Source organism: Hypomesus nipponensis, chromosome 1 (assembly GCF_054491055.1).
Source record: "Hypomesus nipponensis isolate SF chromosome 1, ASM5449105v1, whole genome shotgun sequence".
NCBI lineage: Eukaryota > Metazoa > Chordata > Actinopteri > Osmeriformes > Osmeridae > Hypomesus > Hypomesus nipponensis.
In genome coordinates, this window is record NC_140361.1 from 11,498,324 (window position 1) to 11,507,250 (window position 8,927).

Sequence of the window (8,927 nt, forward strand, 5' to 3'; positions counted from 1 at the left end):
AATCATGTTGGTAACACCAAATAGTGAGGATTTAAGGATTTGTTTGATATTCCCACAGGTGCAAATCAAGATATATAATGGGCATGGGTGGGCAAAGCATGGCAGCCCCTTCAGGGCAAAGATAGGGGCTCTGCTAGGCTAGAGGCCCAGTGTGTCACCTCTGGCCCCTAATCCCAGCAGACCAGCACCCCTGACAACATGGTCAAAGCCCTCGCACTGTAGCAAGGAAATCAAAGGTAACGAGAATCGATGGCAGTGTTAAAAATATTGGCTTTGTTTTCCAGAAGGTTCTTCCCTGAGCTTTCTTGATTAGACTCAACAGAGCACTGTTCTCTGGTCAGCCAGCTCCAAATGGAGAACATTGATCAGCAGGTCAGACAAGTTGGCCTGAGTTCCTTAATTACTTGTGTCACTCCTCATTCTCACCTCAACAGCTGTCAATTACCTCCCAGGTAAGCCAGGGCCAGCAGCAGCAGCCCTCATCCCAGCTCAAAGCCAAGCTGAGCCTCTGGCATGACTACAATAGAGGAGAAAGTATAATAATATGCATCAACTTCTTAGAGACGGTCAATAAAACAAATCAATAAATGTAGGAAATGTCCACGTTAGGAAAGGCGCTCCTACCTTCAGTCTATACTCAAGCCTACATGGCATGGATTTTCTTTGTTGGGTTTGGTTGCCTTGGTTTCCCATGACAGTCACTAATTACATAGGCCTACCAAAAGGCATTCCTACAGTAGCCTACCATTTCACCATAGGGCTGGGCGATATATAGAATACACCTATGACCCCACACCTTTCCTCTGACTCCACGGGGGGCTTACTAGCAGCGGGGTGTTGCGTTCCCTCCTCCAAGAGGGGTTCGTAACATTAGCTATAATATCACAATCATTTTTACGACAATGTAAAATTTGAAAAGATTGTGAATATCTAATATTTGAATTCAAGAATACTTTCCCACAGAACGTGGCAATACTTTCCCAATATTACCTCCCCTTTTCATCGAGACGTGAGGTGGGTCTTCTTTTTTTACTATTTAAATTTGCTCTACACATTTTGTACTTTGTAACAATAGCTGTTCCATCTAAATTGCTTTTGTTGTTTTCTGATGAGGGCAAAAGAAAATCATGTTTTTTTTTTGTTTTTTTTTAAAAGCAAACGCAAACATATCAACATATATCGAATAGTGTAAAAATGTGAAAATATCACGATATCAAAGATTTGTATATATCGGACAGCCTTATTTCACCATATGGCTATATGTTCCACCAGTAGACATATGAACTGAAGTAATAACCTTTAAATCTCACCCCAATTGGAGGGTATTGTCAATTCAATGACCATGGCACCAGTAATGACTCATGGAGCAGAGAAAGTCAGCGTGCAGAGTGTATTGCCATTGTGACCTTTTCAGGTTCCCTCTCCTCCTGTGCTCCTGTCTCCGGAGATTGGCTTCCCTCTGCTCTGTGCATAGGAGGCTCACTGGCATGCTGGGAAGCAAGCCTGAGGGCTGCTTGACTGTGTCTAATCTTCTTCCATCATGCGTCAGGACCTGGTGTGCTTAGGGTGTTTGTGCAGAAGTGAGCAGTGGGACAGAAGATGAGTGTTTGTCACAACAACCACACATGTCCCTGTCACTCACAGAGGATGACAGTTTGTTTCGTGTCAATCTTTGGCTCTGAATGCTACAGTACATTCAATGAAAATGGAGACGGAAAAGACACTGGTCCAATCCTTCGGTGCATCAACCCAGATGGCTGTCTGCTTCATGCCTCTGACACCCCACATTGTCAAATTCCTGTTTGAGTCACACTGCAGGGATAAGGCTTCCGAAGGCTATTTGAGATCAATTTTTTTATTTCGGTCCAACTGTCAAACGTGAATCCATCAGTTAAACTTTTTTGTATAGCCCAAGCAATGTCACAAAGGGCTTCACAGTTGCCAACCGACCAGCACCTTCTCCATTCCATTAAACTAACAATAATATGTCTTGTTTAAGCAGGGAGTCAAAGGTCTGAGTGGTTAGGGAATCGGGCTATTAATCAGAAGGTTGCCGGTTTGATTCCCGGCCGTGCAAATGACGTTGTGTCCTTGGGCAAGGCACTTCACCCTACTTGCCTCGGGGAATGTCCCTGTATTTATTGTAAGTCACTCTGGATAAGAGCATCTGCTAAATTACTATATGTAAAATGTAAGCCATCATAGAGTTCCATAATAAAAGAACACCTTGCTCCACAGGTCAGAGTTCGACAGAACTTCAAAATAAAAATAGTGGGTAAAAATAAATACCATCAGATTTGCCACTTCAACAATGAAGAGCAAGAAAACTGAACCAGCTTTTGGGAAAGTGGAAGACAGATGAAATCTGATTTATTCCTTTCAAATTAGTTGATTTTTTGTTGAATTAGTTCGATGTTTTCCCAGAAAGCAGGGAGGTCAGCTGGCCAATCTACTCATGCACAAAATAGGTCAATGCCATTATAGTCAACCACAAACACATCCTATTTATTAATTACACAAGACAGCATATCAAAGTACAGAAAGCAAATTACCTCCTAGTCATAATGGCTTGTCTAGTAAAGAAGCCATAATTCGTCACCATGATGGTTCAATTCCACGAGCACAACTGATTATAATCAGTTCCCCTATTGACCAACCATTTGAGAAAAATATGTTGTTTATTAAGTCACTCAGTCCCAAGTTTATGATGCCTGGGTGAAGTTGGCCTCAGTCAACCTCACACTAAATCTATTTTCTGCTATTCACTCTCTCTGAAAAACACTCACAGAGCAACCTCTGAACACTAATTTAATATTTGGTCTCGCAGTCACTCCTGTGCTAGATGACTATAGTGCAACCAGCAGTTCACCAGTCAAATATAGAGAGAACAGATCTTAACCAGATTAAACTTGTATTAGTTACTGAGACCTGAAAACAACATATCTAAGGCTTAGTGGAAATCACTCTCTCCTATCTGATAGGAGAGTGGTCTGGTAGATTTTTACACGCAGAAAAACACAGAGAAACTGTTCCGGGGTACGTTGAATGTTAACTGGAACTTATGAAGAGAAGGGGTCCGTAAGCATCTCAAAAAGGTGCAGAACTACAGTTGCAGGTCCCAGTCTGCTCATATGATGTAATGTCATTCGAAAAGGCACCATTGGTGCTTGAGCAGCACCATAGCTCTTAGATCACTGATGAATATGGGGTTCTGCTGGAAGTAGCTCCATTTTCATAAATATATCTCTGTCTTCTAGAGACTCCTTTAAAGATTGACTGGAAACACTGCTAGGCCATACAACCCTCCAGGGAGATCCAACACTTTCACTGCAGATAATATTTTATTTGGAGGAAGCCTTTCAGAACACTCTAGGATATCTTACAGAAAATAAAGCCATGTAGGTTAAAAACTGTGGACGTTAAAATAAAAAGTCTAAAATCAGGGGACAGATCAAACAATCTGGGAAAGACAGGCAAGGCTAGAGGTTATAGGCAGTGAATAGCATTCTCTGGCAATTGAAGACATGGCAAAACTTTGAGGTGGTTTATTTAAACATGTTTTGGGGGGGATATCATAAGACCTTTAATTTTTTCTGAATGGGGAATGTTTAGTTTTCTATCCCTGCTAAAAAATGTGTAAAGGTTAAGGCCTAAACTATAATTTTCTCAACCATTAGAGCAAAGTCGGATTTGAAGGCCTATGATTTTATTCTACATAATAGTGTGATTAATTTGTTACATGAACTGACAGGGCATGTGAAGAAGGCAAACACATTTTTCTGTGACTTATTTGACACATGGGAATGTGTGCAGTTTAGGATTCTGAGCTCTTCTCCTAGCTTCCAAACTTGAAGGCTTCAACCTACATCTTCCATCTCTCTCTCTCCATGTTGTAGACCATTACTACAGAATCCACCCGTTATAACTGGTAGGAGGCCAATTAGAGTGAAGAGCTCATGTCTCTTCTGACAGCTCTCACTAACCCTCAATGAGAGGAGCCCAGCAGCACGTTATGACAGCTGTAAGGCTGTCGGAGGTAATTAGGCTGTGACTAAGACTTCAGGTAAGAGACAAAAAAACACATGCACAAACCAATTCAGAATTCCAGTTTCCTGTTGATGACAGTGTGCTGTTCAGCGAGTCAGTACCTATCCTCTGTATCCAGTAGTTTATGGCTGTGTTGTTCTGCAGAAAGGACAGATAGTACTGCTCCTCTGACAGACAAGCAAGGACTATTAAAAAACGATATTGATTGGTTTAGAAGGCATCTTTTCACACCCTGTCTGTTCGTCTGTTTTTTCATTTCACCAATTCCCTTGAGGGTCAACAAAACATCCGGTAATGAGAAATGCCACCCTTCTTCACCAAGAGGGATAAAAACAATTTTGGCCAAATAGGAGAAATGGTTTCAACATGATGCCGTCTGCCATGCTAAGAATTGCTTGTGGCCTGGGGCAGTCTGGTCTGACAAAGACTGCATTAGCACTGGAGAAGCAAAAGACAACAAAATACAGGGAGGGAAAGTCTGGAACTAACCTATCAATTGTGCTGGAAAAAATAATGTGTCTTTCTGGGATCTTAATTATTGCTGACTGCACAGTATCATGACCAGAAATGCAAAGTAATGGACCAGCTGAAAAGTGTCAGAGATTTTTGCGGAATCTCCAGCACACAAAGTGAAAGTAGGGTTGTAAAGGTGGAAATTTTTTTGGAACGTTTCCATGGGACTTTTCAGAACCAAAAGTTCCTTCAACCAAAATGTATTGCTTATTTTCCCATTATAGATTATCTCAAGAACAAAGTCAGAACCAATCTTGGCCAATTAGAAAAAAAGCAGTTTGAATTTCCCAACTAGATTCAAGATGAAACAAGAATGAAAACATAGTAAAATACTGGCATTGGCCAAATTGGACCATAAGGGGGCATGTATTGTACATCAACATCATGGTCAAGGTCAACAAATCTTTTCCATGCATCAACAACACAGTACAGTCGGCTATATTAAGGTGGCCCACTGTCATTGATCCATGCCTTATTTGTGCAGGGCAAGGTCATGGAGCCAAGTGTTTCTTGGATCCATCAGCAAGATGAATAAAGCAGAACTCGCTGACATGACCGATACATGAGACTCTTAAGTCTCATGGAAAATCTGGCAGCATCGCTCACAGGGACCCTCATCATTCCAACTTCAGCTTTGAAAAGCTCTGTAAAGTATTTGCCGGAAATTAGACTGCTAAATGATAACCTATTTCAGCTGAGGCTCCGTGAAATGCACCCATGAAAGAAATAGGCCTGGCTGTCAAACCTATGCCTAAATCACTCTGCATGCTATCCAGGACCTGACTCAGAGCAAACTTACCTCAAAAGACCAGTCTTTCACCTCTGCCCTGTCCACCAACAGAATGCCTAAATGGGGATAATGTTTTTACACGAAGGACAGCTATTTTGCTATTTTTGACCTTTTTTTTTAAATGTCAGTGCTTGTTTTGGTTCACCATGCTAGCATAGAAATGGATAGAATGTTTTCTATTCATAGTTAGGGCTAGGTGGAAGAAAGATCTAGCCATTGCATGATGTCTAATTAAGAAGCATAAAATTCAATTCAGGCCAATTATTATTATTTTTTTTCTTTGCCATGAAATTGCTGTGTCACTTGCTGTGCTTGATTTTAATGCAAAATGTATGTCAATCAGACAAGTTTAATTTGAAGTCCCTAATTAGGCTAAGTATTTAAACTCAAATATCCTAGTCATGACATCCTTTAGGTTATCAACCAGCGTGTAAGCCTGTGTTAATCAGCATTACAAGGACTCTTTTTCATTTCTCGTTTTCAGGTTTTTGACAATTGTGGCTCAGAGCAGTCAAGAATAATAGCAATCCAGAGTTTTTAATCAGTTGGAGGATTAACCTCTAAATCAGAGGTGCTGCTGATAGCCCAACCCTGAGTCATGGTTGAGGATTAGACCAGAGAGGACAAACAGATCATTACTGAACTCAGGTTTACAGACATGTATGAGACCCCATATTTCACTGACATTACCAGTAATAACCCAGTAATCCCTTGAACCTCTCCAATGACAGGAGATTTCAAGAGAAATGCACCTTATCATGAAGCCAGCTGTAGATGTCTTTGCAGAAGCAGCATGGGTAATGACCCAGCTTATTTTAGTCTGGAGGCAAGCTCTCCACTTTGGTGTCCTCATCAAAGGCACGTCTTCAAGCCATTTATGAAATGCTTTCAAGACCCCATGACATTTACATTATTGTTGGATCTCAAAGCCTCAGCTCTTGGAAAGCAAAGTAGGCCTGCCTTTAGGTGGTAGCACGCTTCCAAATTGAAACAGGTTCAGAATGTATTATGATGACTTTTTCCTACGTTATGGTTTCATTTTTTCTTTAAAAAGGCTATTCGAGCAAAAGTTTTGCAGAACAGCTTTCCACTTTTGAAACTTTACTTGCTACTGATAACTATTTATCAAGCTTGAATTTCCTTCTGGACTGAAAGTGCATTGAATTGAAACTACTTCCATTTGACCACTGTGGTAAAGCCTTTCTGGACTGCACCACATATATGATAGCTCCATCAAGTTAACATGCTCAAGTTTATCACAAAGGGCAAATTAAGTTGTCAAGATAATTCCTCTTAAAGATTAAGCTTCCCTTTCACCCCCAAAAAATTGAACAAGCAAAAAACAAGTTATGTTATTGTCAGGAAAGATCATTAGCATTCGAACAGACAAACCCACACAAACACCCTGATTTATTTTGCAGTTAAAAAATAAATATTTCAGTATCCCTCAGAATGGAAAGGGGGGCGGAGGGCTGAAGAAGAGAAGGGTTTGCCTGATGGCAGTTGCTTGGCAGAGACTTATGATTCCTTGACAGTAGCCTTTCAATGAAGTGCATGCATAGTCAACTGGGGAAGAAGTTAAGGCTTCATTATATCCAATGAGCCAAGTCTTTCTGCAAAGAGTAAAATCTAATTTTGTGAATCTTGCATTACAGGAATCTCGAATGTTCTATGCATCTTGGCCTGATGTCTCATCGACCAAACGACAAAGAAACATTAACAACCGAATTGGGTTTATCGTGTTAACAAACATTTGTATTTTGATTTTGTGGGAAAAAAACAACTTTGAGATGACGACTCGCTGTGTGTCTATGGAACAGTACAATAAGTTTGAGAATTAGCAAGAGATAATAGAAAGAAAAAAGAAAATAATTCTCTCTATGAGCAAACAAGAGAGCAAGTCCACTGAGGGTGCACTTGTATTGTATGACATACTATTAACCCTCCGCCCACTAACACACACACATGCGCGCACACAAACACACACGCACACAAACACACACACGTACACACCCTAATGCACCAACTGCAACTACGTTCACTCACTATGTTAGCGTTATGACCAATAACCGCGGGGTATTGAATACAAAAAGTGGCTACAGTTTCCTATCTAGCTAGCATCAAACTAGACTGCACACCAAAGTAGCTAGCTAGCTATCATACCAACTTCATGTTACAGGCGGAAGTCCAATGCGGGACATTCAGGGAGATTAGATAAGAAGTTGACAGGCACAATCTAAAACAATACACGAATCATATCACAAATACTTACCGTTTCCATCTCTTTCACAGTGTACTTAAATCCAACTGCACTTCTACCTCGAACAGCCTTATACTTCTTATTTTACGTGGTCACTAAGCAAGCGACAGACGCTCTTGTCCACAACAAATAATAAATGGAAGCCCGGAGGTTGCACGTGTCCGTTGTTGTCGAAATGTTTATAGCGCCCTCTATGGCTGACAGCTCAACCGGAGCTTTGCGGCTAGAGCACTAAAACGTTCAGTCAAAAGAGAGCTGTTTTCCTTAGATAATGTTCAACTGTATCAGCATACAGTACATGCCTGCAATAAAATTGTAAGATAATTAGGCTAATAGGCCAGGTTATTGAATTGAGTTTATCGGTAAGGACAAACACATCCTATTTTTGCAGATATGTATGCAAATGTTAATTGTCATTTAAAACATTATTGTCTTTCAAATATGTTATCAAAATATGCATTGTAGGCTTGTTGCTAGGGATATATTCCACTAGTAGGCCTATTTAAGATGTTTGTATGGAAATAACATTGTTCCAAAACAATTCTGTTACATTTAAAATTGAAAGTCATTTCAATATGTGTAAGCATATTTGGCACGGCTATGTTTGGAATCATATGTGTTAATGTTTAACACCTGATTTGCATGCCTTGTCGTGTCCTGCCTTTCGGCTCCCTTGTTAGTGCAGTTCTGATCGTTGAGCTGGCTGAGTGACGCTGGGGTAGGAACAAAGCTAGTAATATCCAGGGTATTCTCATTACAGGGGGATTATTTTATTTGCCAGCATGCTTTGCAATCCCACATCATTAATCATTTGGACCATTTACAATCAATTATACCATGGATAATGCTCTTTTTGCCCCCCAAGGTACAAAATTATATTTGACATGTTTTGACGTTTTAGTGAGGATGTATCTTTCTTGGCATGTTTGCATTAGATTAGACCACCTAGCAATCTTTATATGATGTATTAATGAATATATATGTTGTCTACATTGACAAAATGGATACATCAGCATCAATTGTCCCTTCCCGCGTTGCTCATATGTTCAAACTGCATACTTGCATAAATACAGTTCTAATTAGGTTAACACCATATGATAATGATCTGTTAATATCCCCCAATGGGTTAAATATCCCAGTAATGTCTTTGCCACAGCAGGGTATGTTTACCTGCTTCACAGCAGGTTGCTTCAATTACCACCCATAGCATTTAATGTGCTTCTTGCAGAAATAAATTTGCCACTGCAAGTTGAGCCCTTCTGTTTCTCACTCAAAATGTTCCTTGTCAACGTTATTGGAAAGGAAAGAAAAACGTGC

General features: G+C 40.3%; 1 protein-coding gene across 7 annotated transcripts in view; it reads right to left on the reverse strand.

Annotated features, from left to right (window-relative positions):
- The window catches only part of enox2 (ecto-NOX disulfide-thiol exchanger 2), a 103,926-nt gene extending 95,926 nt beyond the window's left edge, over positions 1-8,000 (reverse strand). For 3 of the 7 annotated variants that reach the window (XM_084692199.1, XM_084692098.1, XM_084692162.1), the window contains exon 1: positions 7,623-7,996. The gene's annotated coding sequence lies outside the window, so the exon portion shown is untranslated. Of the gene's footprint in view, positions 1-7,622 lie in introns of all 7 variants that reach the window. The other 4 variants (XM_084692203.1, XM_084692200.1, XR_014747248.1 and 1 more) reach the window with 3 other exon arrangements.
- Between the last annotated feature and the right edge of the window lie 927 nt (positions 8,001-8,927).